The sequence below is a fragment of the Heteronotia binoei genome, chromosome 6 (genome assembly GCF_032191835.1).
Source record: "Heteronotia binoei isolate CCM8104 ecotype False Entrance Well chromosome 6, APGP_CSIRO_Hbin_v1, whole genome shotgun sequence".
In the NCBI taxonomy this organism is placed as follows: Eukaryota; Metazoa; Chordata; class Lepidosauria; order Squamata; family Gekkonidae; genus Heteronotia; species Heteronotia binoei.
The window spans coordinates 100,550,535-100,568,112 of NC_083228.1; positions in this window are offsets into that span (position 1 = coordinate 100,550,535).

The following is a 17,578-nucleotide window of genomic DNA, read 5'->3' on the forward strand; positions in this document are numbered from 1 at the left end:
GATTAGAAACCAGTAACATATATCACCACCAACAGAAATCACGTTCCTTTTAAGAACAGTAACATATGCATATATCTCTATGTACCTCTCAACAGTCAAATGAAAATGTTTCAGCTAACATTTATTACCAAGGTTGCAATTGGCAAGGGGGGGCACACAAAGTCAGTGCCCCCTATAGAATCTGCAGCACCCCCACCCAACCTCCCTCAAAGGGAAGATTGGAGGAAATTGGGTGGGGGTGCTGATTCTACAGGGGGCAGTGTCCCTGTGCCCCCTCCCCGGCTATGACCTTGTTTATTACATTACACTAGATCTGCATAGTAAATTGTTTACTAGCCCACAGGTGAAAATCTAGAAGCTGCATGCTAGAAAAGATATCTGTATTCTCTCAGGGAGGTGTGGGATTCTCCTGTGTCAAAGGAAGCTGCTTTATATTAATGATATTGCTTATCCAAGACAATGTGGTATAGTGGTTGGATGATCTCATGTTTTACATTTGTAGAGAAAGTTAATATATTCCCCCCCTCCATTCATGTGGTCTCCTGCTATTCATGATTTCATAGAACCATTTTGCTGAGGTAAATCTTCCTCTACAAAGATTTACACTGCAGTCTGAAGCAGAGGTATACCTTCCTAAACCCATTGATTTAGAAGCATATAACTCTGCTGAGGATTGCACAGCTAATCTCTGCAATTTCTACTTGTCCTTCAGGCTATCTTTATTAACAACCACAATATTTAGATGCTTTATCCTGCCCTCTTGTTTGGGACCATAGAGTAATTCACTCTGTGGGGAAACTCTATAATCCCACAGGGATTCCTGACTCATTTGGCAATCTGAATGGAAGATCAATCCAGCAGTGCTTTGATGGCCTGAAAAAATACTTTGGTTTTGAAGCACAAGCTGCACTTGGCACAATAAAACATACACCTGCAGCTCCCATTTGCAATGATAAGGCTCGATGCTTCTCAGTTATATGTGTTTTCCCATTTCATGTAAAAGTAGACAACAAACAAAGCCAGCAGCTGAGCACAGGACAATCACATGGGCATTATCAGTTCCTTTCAGCATGAGACCAACAGGAACTGCTGTCTTAATGGAGAACCCTGCTGTATGTACTTGTACTTTCCATTTCAAGAGCTTAGCAGAAAGCAAGAAAGAAAGTCACATCTCCCCTGACTTTTCCCCACACATAGCACACTGTGAAGTAAGTCTGCACAAATGTGACCTGCCTCACTAAATACAGCTCACCAACCAAGCAAAGTAACTGTCCAGGAATTCCATAAAATAGCAACCATTTGTCTGGGGTACCAGAAACAGAAGGAGGGAAGTTGCCAAGCACCTGACAGGTACAATCAATAGATAAAGGGCTCTGCTTAGTTGTATGGGTAAGCAATTGGGCAGGACTGCAACAAGCTATCAATATTCAGTTGTAGACAAAGATGCAACAAAATGACCTCTGATTTACACATGTAGGAGACTGCAAGTAATGAATTTCAAGAATTCATGTTTCTATGTTTTTTCAACATTAGTGATCAAGAATGATGTGGTTCCATGTATACCTTCTGGGATATGTTTAGTTTGATTTCTATATACACACATATACAGTATTTTTTGCACCATAAGACTCACTTTTCCCCCCCAAAAAAGTGGAGGGAAAAGTGTGTGCGTCTTAAGGAGCGAATACTGCAAAAAATTCACACAAATGCCTCTAAATTCACACAAACGGCTCTAAAAACTAGGTGCGTCTTATGCTCAGGTGCGTCTTATGGAGCGAAAAATACGTATATAAATGGAGAGAACATAGTGGAAAGTGGGGGATGTTACAGCAAAATGTAATTTATTTATCCAGGCTGAATGAAAAGAAAACTCTGAGACTCAGACAACAGAGTCATGAAAGCTTCATATTGGATCAACTGTCAGCATCTCAAAAATCCCCCTTTGAATGTTTTTATAGCATATGAAATAACATTATGAAGTAAGACTATGTACTGCAACACATTCCATTTGCCTGAAAGTTTATCTAGGAAGGCACAGCATATATAGTTTCTTGCAAGCATAGACACTGAAAACCTGCCTGCTTGGTTCCATATTGCTTCAATAGAGCATGGAATTCAGATCCTGGGCAAGTCACATCAGTGTGGCCTGACAAATCTCTGACGAAGGCACTGAGGGAAACAGCAGTGGAATTAGTGTGACCCAACATGACCAGGCCTTCCATATATTATTAAGATTAATATGAACACCAAATTGTCCATGGCGCTTTTGTAGCCAAAGACATCATTTAAAAATTAAAACAGGAAAAGAATAAAATAAGGAGAAAGGTTGGAAAGCCATGGCTGTTCGATTCATGAAATTATGCTATTAAGAATATACAGAAATTAAAGAAATAATTTATTATGCTGCTTTATAGAAATCACCAGGGCTGTGTTGATTTATACAGAGTTGGATCCAAACAGTTTTTCTGCTGGTGAAAAAATGAATGAAAGATTTCCTTCCACCACCCAAAACTAGCACATTGACGATCATGGGACCTGCATGGACAAAACCCATGTGAGGTGAAAGCTGCAGTAAGGAGAGGAATTGAGAAGAAAAGCTGTCTGGATCTAACCCAGAGAATAGTAATATAGATGTCTGCAGCGGTCATTTTGTAGAAAAATAGGTGGTGGGGCTCATCCAGGGATTGTTATGCAGCTGCACATACTATTCAATGGACAAGGAGGTGGAACTCTCAGAAAGAGGAGGTGGAACTCTCAGAAAGGTACAGGAGCTGTGCTCCTGTGAGCTCCCACTGAATCTGAGGCCTGGATGTCTGGCTATCACAGATTGTGTGGTAGTGGCTAGAATGGCATTGCAAAATTTACGTATAACCTTTCATTAAAAGACCAAAACACTTGAAGACAGTATCCTCATCAGATTTTTCTTTTACATGTGAGCTATGCTAAATAAGCAGTGCAGAAAGTAATTTTATCCCTCCACATTCCGGTGAATCCAATATTTCATAGGATGTAATATTACATAACCCACAGCTGCTATAATTAGCAGCCAAAAAAAGTAAATTCCAAAGCTGTCAACACATCTGCCTCTGGATTGTACCAAAGAATGATGTGATATGACTTGAGGAATGCCACTTGCATCTTGGAATTTTGAGCATATGTTCATACCTGAGGAATAAAATCCTGTACCCTTTATTCACTTTGATTATGGAAATACATCTGAATTCCTTACTGGCCTTGCTGTAAATCTCCAGTATGGGTCCTACAAATATTTAGAGCTAGTAATGAGAGATCAGCATATAATGTGCCCAGGCTGATGGGTCTCCATGTACCCTGCTTCTGAATGTCTATAGTCTGCAAGCCTGATTGTTGAACTTTGTAGTATAAATGGCTACATGGCAAAGAACTCATGGCAATGTTGTAATCAGTGGTGATTAAAAGCTACCTTATGGTAGTTAAAATTCTAGTTCACTATGCTAAATAACATATGAAAAAATCAGCATAGCATTTTGTTCTACATCTCAGTGTCATGTTAGAAATAATTGATATGTAACATGTATGCTTATACGTTTAATTGAATTATTCTATACATACATTTTAAATATTTTCAGTGCTGAAATGTTTTAATGTTTATGTCTGTTGCCTTCAGGACACTATTTTGATGGAAAGGCAGCCAATAAATGTTTTTAAAAAATAATTTTAAAATTTCTCTCTTTTTTTGGGGTGGTGGTGGTGGGGAACCCTGGTTCCTAAACATGAACCTGAAAAAGCTGCTTAGAAATTCCCCCTCCGGAGACACCACCAATTTTATAGTAGACCTGCTTTGACATCATTAAATTACTTTGGAATCACATCAGCCAGACATCTTTAGTTTATTACATTTTTACCCTGTGTTGCTTCCTTCAAAGAGCTCAGGTTGTTCTGCATGGAATATTCCATCTGAGCATTGATCAGACCAGACCCAGCTTAGCATAAGCAAGTTTGTTCTATCATAAATCAGTGTGGTGTAGTGGTTAGATTAAAATCTGGGACATCCAGGTTCAAATCCCCACTCTATTATAGAAGTTTGGGTGACCTTGGGCCAGTTATGTGCTGTCAGTCTAACCTATCTCACAGGTCTATTGTGAGAATCAAATGGAGGAGAGGAGAATAGCGTAAGGAGATGAGAATGATGTAAATAAATAAATCAAGACCATACCAAGGACCCCACAAAACATGCCCCATTGAACTGTCCACAGTAGAAATCTGAATAGATCCACTTAGGATTCCTCTTTGTCTACTGCAGGATATTGGTGAAAGTTGTCCCCTTCATTCATTATGTGGGGACATATTGCTGTTAACATTTGGAGATGAGCAGGAATTTGAGAGGTTCCTTCAAATTGGCCCAGAAGGTGTTTTTCTACCTGCTTCACATTATTTTAAATTGGGGTGGTATAGTTTAATTAGACCTGGGTTTTGTTATGTATTGAACGGGAGTATGTAGTTCCTACCTGGCTCATTGGAGTCAGGAGAGCAGAGCTTGGGGACTGGTGAACAATGGGCAGTGGTATCCAAACACCGACTGCCCTAAACCAGCCATGGGCCCCCTGTCTGTTTGAATGACCCAATGGCATGTTAGCGAGGGAACAGAGTTGTATATAGGTTGGGCCTGCAGGCCCTTTCGTCAGTCTTGTTGTGGTAGCCAGTTACCATGCTGCCTCTAATAAAGAGCTGTTATCACTGTTGCTACGTCTCTTTGATGTGTTGAACCCACTATATTATAGGTTTGTTTCTTTTTCTTTTAACTACTTTTCTTTTAACTAGTGTTTGCAAGAAGTTACAGTATTGGGAAGGGGCATATACCCTGAGACACCTAAGAATGAAGGGTTCCAAGAGAGCCTATATTTTCTCAAGTGGCTGGGTGGATGGAGGCAAGAATGACCTTGGTGCTGAACAGCATCAACGAAGCCCTTAGTTGCTGGAGCAACACTTTAGCGGAGAGCGATAAGGCTTAGTGTTGCCAGGTCTGACCTGGGAAATATCTGGGGACCTTGGGGGTGGAGCCAGAACAAGCATGACTGAACTCCAAAGGGAGTTCTGGCCATCACATTTAAGGGACTCCGCTCCTTTTAAACTCCTTCCCTTCATTGGAAATAATGGAGGATGGGAGGCTCATAGAATTGAACCCCAGGTCCAATCTTTTTTAAACTTGGGGGTTTTTTGAGGAGAGTTACTAGATGCTATGCTGAAAATTTGGTGCCTCTGCTTCAAAAAGCAACCCCCCCCCCTAGAGCCCAGATACCCACGGATTGATTCTCCATTATACCCTATGCCCAGAAGGCAAGTAACCCCCCTCCCCCACTTTCTGATAACTCTGAAGCAGGGGGAGGACCTCCAAATCAGGGGATCCCCTGCCCCCAACTAGGAATTGACAACCCTAACTGGCTTAACATCTCTCAGCACTGTTTTATGTACAGAATAAACAAAGCCAGGAGCCATGGTAAGTCTGGTTTGAGCAATTGCTCATTAGCAAACTCATTCCATAGTAAGGGATGTTTATTTGCTGTAAACCAGTCTTTAAAAAATAGTTGTGTTTCATATTAATATTTGGGGATACTGCTACAAAACCTGATATGATGGAGAAGTTCTGGGCAAAGCATTACCAAATGCTGACCATATTGTGCTGAAGCCTATCTGAAACCTACTTACCACAAATTCTACCTTCAAAGGGTAGCCATGTTGGTCTGGAGTAGAAGAGCTGCATTTGAGTTAGTAGTACTTCCAGTAGTCCAGTAGGGTTGCCAACTCTGGGTTGGGAGATTTCGGGGGTGAAATCCAGGGAGAGTGGGGTTTAGGGAAGGGAGGGACCTCAGAAGGGTATAATGCTATAGAGCAGCCATTTTATCCAGGGGGAGTGATTTTGGACATCTGAAGATCAATTGTAAAGCAGGAGATCTCTAGATGCCACCTGGAGGTTGGCAACCCTACCTTAGTGACCAACAAGATTTTCATAGTATAAGCTTTCAAATCAAGACTTCATTATCAGGTACTTTCAAAGACTAATTTTGCACTGCATTATTTCACAATCCTATTGCCACCTAAATCTGTACCCTGAATTTAGACAAAAAGTGGGATCAGAACACATTCAGATTTCAAAATAGTTTTGCTTCATCCATAGTAGCAGACTGATCCACTAACGTCCAATGGACAAGGTTCCTAATCTTCAAAGATATAGCTTGCAAGAAGCCTGCATAGTTGAGATTTGAACTGGATTTGAAATACACTTCTGGGGAGTGGCAGGGAACTCATGACACTCAAGAGGATATGAGCAGGTGTTGTTACAATTTTAAAAAAAAACAACCTCAACCTGACACCATTTGAATTAGAGTATTTCCTAAGCCGATAAAGTCCACCCATTTCCTTCAGTGCCTCTCAGCGCTGTAAGAGAAGCCATTTGCAGACATAAAGGAAGGACAAGAGAGTAAAGGAGAATAACACCTGTCTTTGCAGCTGGTCTGCATGCAGATCTTTAACTTGCTGCCTGCTGGGAAATGGGGTTGGTCTCATGTTACACCGAGTCCTTTGCAAACAGCAGGGTTTGCAGAAAGGAATCCTGCAACACCAAGATGTGAGGCTTGGGTTTCAGCCAGGAAAAGGGGAGAACAGCCCAAAATGAAATGTTCCATGAGTACAAGAGCATTCAATCACTGAGCTGCACAGTGCTTTGTGGCTTGAAAGAATACAAGGGGGAGGGGGGAGAGGAGAGGAAGAAATCCAAGTCACTGCTGCAGAGCTACGAGTTGTTTCTTATTTAGAGAAATAATCTGTTTTTGCTCCTAGCTGCCTCCAAAGCGATTCTTCCAGGATGCATGCTTTTAACATAAAAGCAGGAAACTTTATCAATGAAGACTGGTGGGAATTTTTAGATCTCATGAGCCTAGGTTCTTGAAAATGGCTTAACGTTCGTAATGCACTGTATCTGCTTCTCTTTTCTAAAGGAGGAATTAGAGTAGAGGAGAACTATGTATTCTTTCCATGTTTACTCATTTTCAGTCTGCCACACTTTTCAGTCTGCCACTGAAAACATTTTCAGTCTGCCACACTTCTTTACTTGTACTTTCTTGCTAAGACTGAATCTCTTTGACAATACCTCCTCCCCCCCCTGCCCCAAAGTCAGAAGAAAGAGATGGACACCAGCTTGGGTTTAACAATGAGTCACTGCACTGAATATTCACAGCTTTTTGTATCAAGCAGCAAAGCCCCAACTGTAGAATAGGCCAAGCCAGGGGATGCTCCAGACTACCTCACCATTAACTGGGTGAGCTAACATTGCCCCCAGATGTGAGTAACCACTGGCCAGCATAGCAAATGGGATACTGCCATAACTCCTACCTCCAGCTCCCCACTAACTGCTGCTGGAGCTCCCCCAGTGCAGCTTTCCTCTTACCCATGTAGACAGCAGTCCACGACTGCAGACCCTCAACCTTCACTATTTGCAGCTTCAAAGTCTGCTTCTGTGTATTAAGCCCCATACCCTGAAAAGTAAAAATCATCCCTGACTCCTCTGTCTTCTCATGGACCAAAGAGACCCCCAGTTCCTCAGCTAAATTAACAAAGCTATCCAACAGCTTTTTACACCACCTGGTGCCTGGTGGGCCCACAAACAAGAATCATCCAGGTAGTGAGCCATATCCACCAGCCCAGTCCTGTAGCACAGGGCCCACTCCCGGAAAGAGCTAAAGTGCTCAAATGTTGTGCATGATACTAAGCATCCCATAGCCAGGGCCCAATCCATATAAAACTGCCCCTCAAAACCAAAACTCAAAATCAAAGAGGTGAACAGGCAGAAGGTGGGAGGCAGATTTAATACTGCACTTGGCCAGCTCAGCCCCCTCACCATGGCACTGCACAAGCACCACCTGGTCAAATGATGTGTAGCGGACTGAGCACAAGCTCTCAGGTTGTGTCATTCACCAATTCACACCTAAGATAAATGTGAATGAGGTGATACTCCCTAAGAACATAAGAGAAGCCATGTTGGATCAGGCCAATGGCCCATCCAGTCCAACACTCTGTGTCACACAGTGGCCAAAAAATTTACATATATATATATATATATATATATATATATATATATATATATATATATATATATATATATATATATATATATACATACATACACACACACACACACATACACACACACACTGTGGCTAATAGCCACTGATGGACCTCTGCTCCATATTTTTATCTAAACCCCTCTTGAAGGTGGCCATGCTTGTGGCCGCCCCCACCTCCTGTGGCAGTGAATTCCACATGTTAATCACCCTTTGGGTGAAGAAGTACTTCCTTTTATCCGTTTTAACCTGTCTGCTCAGCAATTTCATCGAATGCCCACGAGTTCTTGTATTGTGAGAAAGGGAGAAAAGGACTTCTTTCTCTACTTTCTCCATCCCATGCATAATCTTGTAAACCTCTATCATGTCACCCCGCAGTCGACATTTCTCCAAGCTAAAGAGTTCCAAGCGTTTCAACCTTTCTTCATAAGGAAAGTGTTTCAGCCCTTTAATCATTCTAGTTGCCCTTTTCTGGACTTTCTCCAATATTATAATATCCTTTTTGATGTGCGGCGACCAGAACTGCACACAGTACTCCAAATGAGACCGCACCATCGATTTATACTGGGACATTATGATACTGGCTGATTTGTTTTCAATTCACTTCCTAATAATTCCCAGCATTGCGTTGGCCTTTTTTATTGCAAACACACACTGTCTTGACATTTTCAGTGAGTTATCTACCACGACCCCAAGATCTTTCTCTTGGTCAGTCTCTGCCAGTCTCTGCCAGGTCAGTCTCTGCCAGTCCCTGAGGGCCTTCTTAGTGGAGATACATGCAGATTAGGCAACAATGACCAAAGGCTATCGCCCAGTCCCTGAAGCCAGCCTGCACAGCCCCCGCAACCAGGCTGAGCATGTGGCAAAAGAGGCTGGGCAGGGGTGGGGCTAGAGTTTAATCCCAGCCAGCTCCGCTTCCCCAAAGTGGTGTCAAGATGCCATGTGTTGCTGATCACCTGCCTTTCCTTCCTTCTGGGGGAGCAAAATGGCCCTGCCCGCAAGTGGCCACCAGCCCCACAGGCAGAAAGAGCCAAATTCTATTATGCAGATGACGTGTAGCTGGCAATGCCTTCTTTGGTAGAAGTTTGGGAACACAGCAAAGTAGAAATTTGAGATGATCTAACTAAATTTTATCAGAGTTGATCTTGTATTAGATAATATGATACAAAAAGGTATTCCAACCAGGGCTTTTTGGGGGGGGGAACAAGAGGTGCCGGAATTCTCAAGAGTGAAATGAAAGAGAAACACATGGGTATCCCTCATGAACTTTTAAACATTTTTTGAGAATTTTGTTTCCATGAAGGTTCTGGAACTCCATTCCACTGCATTCCGCCTGGGGGGGGGGAAGCCATGATCTCTACTGAATACTTTTAAAAACAATATACCTTTTCTATAGAATAACGTCTATCTAAGAGCTGATGGATAAATTTCTTTTGCGACGGAGGTACCACTGAAAACCTGCTAGCAAGCTACCCACATTACTGCAGAGTGATGTTTGGAAGCTCCTACTGTGAATGTTGCCCTCTCCATTTGTGACCCAAATCCCCAACAGCAATCCCTAAGAGTGAGGGCCCCCACAGCTGCCCCTGCACTGTCTTTTTGCCACAGAAGCCCTGGAAGCAGGAAGAGGTGGAGCGGCAGTGGGGAGAAGCCAAGAGTGGTGAGGCCAGGAGGGAGGGCCCCTGCCCTTCACCCACAGCCCAGCCCGGCCCATCAGAGAGTCTCCCTCCCTCCCTTCCATGGAGCCAACCCCCAGCACTGGCACTGCCAGCAGCAGGAGGAGCAGTGGCACTACTGGCTCCCAAACCTGGCCACAGTGCCATCTTGCTGCCTGTCTCCCCAGGCAGCAGCAGCAGGGGCATGTGGCTCCCTGAGAATTGTAGTCCACACTGCTGCTGCTTCCCCTGCTGCTGCTTCTGAGGCTTAGCAGGTGGCAAAGGGAGGTTGCATGTGGGGAAATGGAGGGGAAGGGGCACCCAGTGCTCCTGTAGGCCTATTCACTAGGCTTGCATAGGAATTAGGGCTTCAGAACAAGGTCTGCCAGACCCAGGCTCTTGCTGTGGAAGCTGGTTGGGTGATTTCAGACCAGTCACACACTTCCAGCCTAACCTACTTCACAGTGTTGTTGTGCAGATCAAAAGGTGAAGAGGAGATGTAAGATGCTTTGGTTCCCCCCACTGCTGAGAAAGACTGTCCTTTTCCTATGTAGAGGCTGCAGGGTGGGGGAGGGAATGGAAAGCTGAAGTCAGTTGGGCAGATAAAGGGAGGGAGATAGGGTTGCCAATTCAGGTTAGGAAATTCCTGGAGATTTAAGTGGTGGAGCCTGGAGACGGTGGAGTTGAGGAGGGGTGAGACCTCAGACAGGTACAATGCCATACATTCCACTCTCCAAACCAGCCTTTTCCCCCTGGGGAACCACTGTTGCCAATCTCCAAATGGCAGAGATCAGTTCCCCTTTTGTTGGGGGGGGGGAATAAATGCCTTCACTTGGGAGGATGGGAAGACGATGGGGGGCACTCACCCAGATTCTCTTTCTAGAGCCTGTTGTATTTTTTCCACAATGGTCCTTATTCCTAGTGTCTGCCTAAGCTGCTGATTATGCATCTGTGAGTCAAAAATGTGAAAAATGTAAAGTTAGCACTAAGAAATAATTATGGGCAGTGGCATTTTCAAATGCACAGTGTTGCACATATCTTTAAAATTCCCTGCCACTATAGAAAAGTGAAGATCTACTCACTGATGACTGAAATGGAATGAATGGTAAGTGTACAACAAAGTGAACATTGCAAAAAATGTACATGTGTTGTATCATACTGCTACTGCTGCTGTACCATTTATGTTTGTGAAATTCCATTTTTGCTATAAAAAGTTGTCATTTTGGGAATGAAAAAAGTTAATGAATAAATATGATTCTACCTGTCACTACGTCACACATTTTGCCTAACTATTTGGAGCCATTGTTCACTTGGAAGATGGCAGCTAAAGTGGACAGGTGAATTTCCTGGGAGAAAGTTTCAGAGTTTTGTTGCTGCCACTGAGAAGGCCCTCTCCCAGATTGTCAGCCACCTAATCTCACTAGGCAGGGGTCACCCAAGCAGGCCTTCTGAAGATGACTACAGTGGTTGGGCAGGTTTATAGTTGAGTTAACAGTCCTTCAGGTATGTCGGTCTCCTTCGCACTCACACAACAGCTTGTCCACAGATGATCTATATATTAACCTTCCTCTCTCAAATGTGATGCTACCAGTGACTTCCAGCTCTTTAAAGAAATGGGAAAATCCATTGCATTCTCTGGGAGCTCCACAACTTTATTTAATATACAAGGTCTTCAGCTTGTATACCTCTAGGGGACATATCAGACCCAATGCAGGCCCAAAAAACCTGTGATCCATCAAGGTGAACATTGGATATCAGATGTGTGCCCAGCAGAGATCCAGTTATGAGCTTCCTATATTTACTGCCTGCCTTGGAGGTAGGGCTGCCAAGCCCTCAGTCCGGGCGAGAATTCCCCCGCCGGAGAGGTTCCCAACCCACCGGCCCACATTGGGCCAGTGGGGAGAACCTCCACCGATGTCTCCGGCGCGATGATGTCACCCAGAAGTGACATCATTGGCTGGTGACGTCACATGGTGACCGCTCTAGACATTTCCAGGAAAACTCTATGATTTTTCTGGACGCTCTAGCCATTTGGGAGGGGAAACTCTATGGTACAATAGGTACAATATGGTACACTTCCGGGTGATGTCATCGTGGATGCACACTGATGCATACGCAAGGAGAATCCCCCGCCGGGGGCTCAGAGGTACTTGGCAACCCTACTTGGAGGTCAAGCACTTGGCAATCAAAAATTATTGGCTAGTGGGCTGTGTTGAACTTGGGAGGTTTAACCAGACAAACTCTGATAAGCATATTACATGAATGTGAATTATGAAAAATGCCACTTTATGAAAATCAAATTATTTATGAACACAGTAATTTCTATGTCTGCTATAGTTGGGAAAGGATGCATAACTAAGAATGGATAAAGGAAAAAATCTTATGAGAACACAGGGATGTCACAGAAGGAAGGGTGCTGAAAATAAACCTTATATTCAAATGTTTAAGCTTGCTGTTCTAGGAGGAACCATGCCAGTGAAGGCTAATACACAGTGCAATTCCCTCTGAAATGGATTAGTGGAAATCATATAATAACTGGGACATCTGGATTGTTTTACTAAATAACTCCTTGCCTGCAGGCACCTGTAGTGTGGTACTCCACACCATGCTGCCATTGGACTAAAAGGAAATTCCTGCAAACACACTCATCTTGTGCACATTCCCACAATAAATGCATTTATTGCTACATTTCCCATTCCCATAATGATGTATCAAACACTGACTTGACTTTCTTCCAAGCACATAAAAGCACAGGCTTTAAATAGTTTCCACAGTGCCTTTAATATCCAAAGGGCCTTGATGAACAATCTGACAACCATCCTGAACTATAATTACAGGGAAAGTCAACCTCAGATTAAGACAGATTCACATCCTCTGGAAGTCAGAATCTAAGAAGCAAACTGAGAGTTAACAAATTGGGCATCCATCATATTTAAAGTGACAACTATTGTCTGCTTCATAACCTTGGAAGTCATCATTTGAGAAACAATAGTTAATCATACTGTATATACATTGAACAAACTTTTTAAAAAGCACTGCTCTCTTCCTCTCAGAACGAGGGAATTAAATTTCTTACAAGAATGTTTGCACACAAGCCAGATTTCATGTAAAAATATTTACACTTATTAGCATTAAATTTATAAAAGAAACATGTATTGCAATGTGTACAGTCAGACTGTATATGACCCTGAAATCCCATGAATGGAACAAGATCTGTAATGTGACCCTAACAGACAGCTGTGGTGAGAGGAACAATATAGATCAGGACCATGGTACTCACAACCCTCCCATCCTATCTCCCCAGTTAAAATTGATCCCCCAGGCTGCTTTAAGCCTTAATTGAGCGTGGGGACAGATACCCATATTGTGCCTGTCTTCTTTACCTACAGCATTTAAAGTAGTGGAAGAAGGAAGCTATTGAGGAAAATATGCAGGGGGGAAGAGTTAACTTTTTTCCCCCCTGTGCTGTAGCCTGAATCCATACCAGAACTCTAGTGCAGTACTTATTACGAAGGCAATGGCAAACCACCCTGTAAAAAGTCTGCCAAGAAAAAGTTGTGATGTGACATCACCCCTTGGGTCAGTGACAACTCGGTGCTTACACAGGGGACTACCTTTACCTTTAATTATATTTCTGAATTTCCAAACAAAAACTTTCCATGTCATGTGATATTTGGCCTCCAGTCAAGAAGTAATTATCTGGGTCAAGTGTGGCTATGCCCAGAGCTTTCCCCAAGGCCTCAGGGAAGGGTGCTGAAACTCCACTCTGGATCTTCCTCCTGGCCATTCCCTTCTACTTTCCCTGTGCACTGAGAGATGAGCAGGAATTTCTCTTCAGCCCAAAGTCAATAAGAATTGAATACTTCCCACGATTTCTCCTGGGTTTGCAGTATCCTTGGCCTCACTCCACCCTGTTGACTCAATAACCAGTCTGATATTTGCAGTTTTCCCAGGGAAGCCTATGATGTCTCAGCACCATTCATTTATGCCTGCTCTGATTGTGCCATTTGTCTGGATTGGACAGGAAATTGCCAGTCAGATAGGTGGTTGTGTAACTGGCCAAAGCTGCCCAGAAACAAGATGCTGACCAATATGTAAAATTTGTTCTTTTTGTCTTTGAACATCAGACCTGCCCACCATGTCACATACTGTCAGGTAAAAAATTGTACCTGTGGTCTGGTTTCCTTCTACCCCAGGGCTGATCAGACCCTAGAGCAGGGCTGGGTGCCCACAGGCTTTTTCCAGCAGTGAATAGATGGAGAGTTCCAGCAGGAACTCATTCACATATCACACCCCCTGACATCACCATTGTTTCACATAGGGCTTTTTTTGTAGAAAAAGCCCAGCAGGGATTCATTTACATATTAGGCCACACCCCCGGACACCAAGCCAGCCGGAATTGCGTTCCTGCTCAAAAAAAGCCCTAGTCCCAGCCAAAGATCCTTTAAACAAAGATCCTTCATTGAAATTGCTTATGCACCCTAGGCTATCCTCATTCACACTCCACATTTACCCCAAGGTTGGCTTGAGGAGGAGGCCTCCATTGATGACAGAATGTAGAACCCTGCTCTGGCCTGTCTTCTCCCCATCTTTTGTAGGGCTGGTGATATTTACAGTGCCATCGGCCCTTTTGCAGCTTTTCTTCATCTCTTTCTACTCTTCCCTCTTATCTTCCCAGTACAGATGCACCGATTTCTTACCTGGTATTAGGTGTTCTTTGATGACAGTCTGATGGGGCTCCTACAGTTTCTGTTCCTTCAGAGTTGCTTCCCCTTATCTTGTGGTACTGGCTAGGAGCAGGAAGAGGCTTGACTACATGGAGATTACCTAGCACATAACTAACTTTCCCAGGCAGTGCCTACCAAAAAGTGGGAGGGTTGTGGGCATGGGGTTATGGGGAGCTACAGCATCATGTGTGGCACTATGTCACTTCTGGTAAAGAAAAGGAGGTGACAAAAGTTGGCTCTAGGAATCACTATAAATGCTATGGTAAAAGCATAGAGCTACTGTGGAAGTGACAAATGGTAGATCTAGGAATTGCCTCAATTCCTGGAGCTAATCTTTTGGTATGAACTTTCAGTAAATGAAATGCTGTGTCCCTCCCTCCCACTCCCCCACAGGCAATAGGACCTAGGGGTGGGGATTCCCTGCCTCCAACCAGGAGCTTGGCAGTCCTACAGATTATATATAGGGAGGGACAGTGGCTCAGTGATAGAGCATCTGCTTGGTGAGCAGAAGGTCCCAGGTTCTAACCCCGGCATCTCCAACTAAAAAGGGTTCAGGCAAGTAGGCATGAAAAACCTCAGCTTGAGACCGTGGAGAGCCACTGCCAGTCTGAGTAGACAATACTGACTTTGATGGACCGAGGGTCTGATTCAGTATAAGGCATCTATATATATGATATACATATATATATGATGTTCTATATATATGATATACTGGAGTGAAACAAGCTGTTCTACGACCAGAGTGCTGCTTTCCACACATATTTGTAAGCATTCTCTATTTACATGTTTTATTTAATTGTTTTCAATACTTTATATATTATTTGTATTTTAAACAATGTTTTTAAAGTTCTGAAATTAATGTTTAAAATGTTCTGATGTTCTATGCCTTGGAGACCCTGTACTGGGTGAAAAGGCAGCACAGAAATTTTAAATAAAATTAATATTTCCAACCATGGCTCTGGAAATTAACAGTGCTGAATACACAAGATGTTTCAGAGACAGTAGCAAGCCAGGTCATTTTCTTTTGCTTTGGAAACTTTGGTCATGATGCTTGCACTCACACAAACAGCCACCTTTCCTAATTCTAGCATAATTCTAGCAAATAAGTAGGGCCTGCAAGACAGAGCTGTTCCACTGGGTCTATGGTTGAGGCAGCGGGCATCCTATTATTCCATCATTTGGCCTCGCTTGTGCAACTGGTTATTGATATGCTGTGCCCTGTCCGCCGGTGGTGCACTTTATTTATTGTTTTTACTGTAAATTTTAAACTGGTGTTTTAACTTTGATATGTAGGTTTTTATTGCTGTTTTTATACGTTGTGATCTGCCTTGAGCCCATAACAGGAAAAAGTGGAATATAAGCCTATTAAATAAATAAATAAATAATAAGCCAGATGGTGAAAGACTGGAAATGTCCAGTTAACTCAAAGCAAGTCACGTAACAGCCATGGAATTCCTTATGTTTTAAAAAAGTTAATATATGAATAGTTTATGAAAAACATTTTTATATTTGGTTCAGCTATGGGTCATAAGCAACATAATCCACTATATAAATTGGGCACTGGAAGATGGAAGGGGGAACAGCTGGAGCCAATGCAACTTTCAGTTCTGTCTCGCATAATACTACCATGGCTAGAATGCTAAATTTCAAGAACCACTTGCCATGAAACATGGAGCTGGCATTTTAATCAAATCCAAAACTTTGATGAAATACAGCAGATTGTTACATTCAGCAACTCCAGTGAATAAAGCTATCTATACCATTGCCCCAAGGAGATCACAAAAGTATGGGCATATAAACTGTTTATTTTGGCTACTTTGTGAGCATATGTTTGTGTATGAGTGTGTGTGTGAGAGAGAGAGAGAGAGAGAGAGAGAGAGAGATCTTTGCTTCAGGAGAAACCTCTGGCATTGGCAGGATGCAACTGTAGAATACAACTGTATATGTGCTCAGGCACAACAAGGGGAATAGGGATGTCTTTTTATGGGCAAGCTATGGTTCACTGGCATCTATAGTTTTTAAGAGGAAGAGGTAATGGAAGATATGAAAACTCTGGAGAGCCACTGCCAGTCAGGACTTACCATGAGACATATGGCACATGTGCAGGCATGATCAGCGCAGGCAATAAGCAGCTAGTATGAGTTCTCTGGAATAACGATGCTAGGTATAAATTGAGGAATTGGTCCTTGTTTGTTTAGCACTGCAACACAGTATATTTTGCTTGCAGCGCCGCATGCTCCAGCCCTTAATTCCAGAACAGCTTTGAGAAATATATTTAACACAAATTGACAGAGTTTCCAGGATCTCTTGGCATAATTTATACTTCTGTCCCTCCTGCCTATTTTACCTTCCGATTCCTCCAAGGAACTCAGGACCAACGTACATTGTTCTTCCTTGCTGTTTTCATAACAACCCTGCAAGACAGACTAACAGACAGATGTTGAACTCATTTGTTACAGGAGCCAGATCTGACATAAATGTCACTTTGTTGGGTCGGGCTATGCATGCCACAAAATGTAGCAAGGTACTGGAGATATAAACTTTATAAAGGTGATTTCAGATGTTAAATGGCAATAGCAGGTGAATGACAATAGTAAGCTTGTTTGGATTAGATGTAATATGCAGAGGGGTGGTAGATGTGGAGATCCAGATACAGGAAACCTAGGTCTCAATTTCATCCAGGAGGATTCCATCCAGGAAGATGCAGAGAATAAATGGACATGTCTGACATTAGAAACCAAACATTCAGTTGCTGATATAAAAGTAGCAGTGCTCTTGCAAGGGAATTTTAAAGGGCGATTAGGAAAGAATGCTGAATTGCAATTGATTATGAAGCTCAAGACAATGCATCCTCCTGGACTGAATTGAGAGCAAGTTTTCCTGTCTCATTACCAGGCCTTTTTTGTAGAAAAATTCCAGCAGTAACTCATTTGCATATTAGGCCACACCCCCTTATGCTAAGCCAGCTGGAACTGCGTTCCTGCTAAAAAAAAAAAAGCCCTGCTCATTACCAATGTGTGCTGTTATCATTTGGCATCTGAAATCATCCATTTGCCAAAATACAAGGGCCAATCCAGCTGTTTTAATTCCTAATATCAGT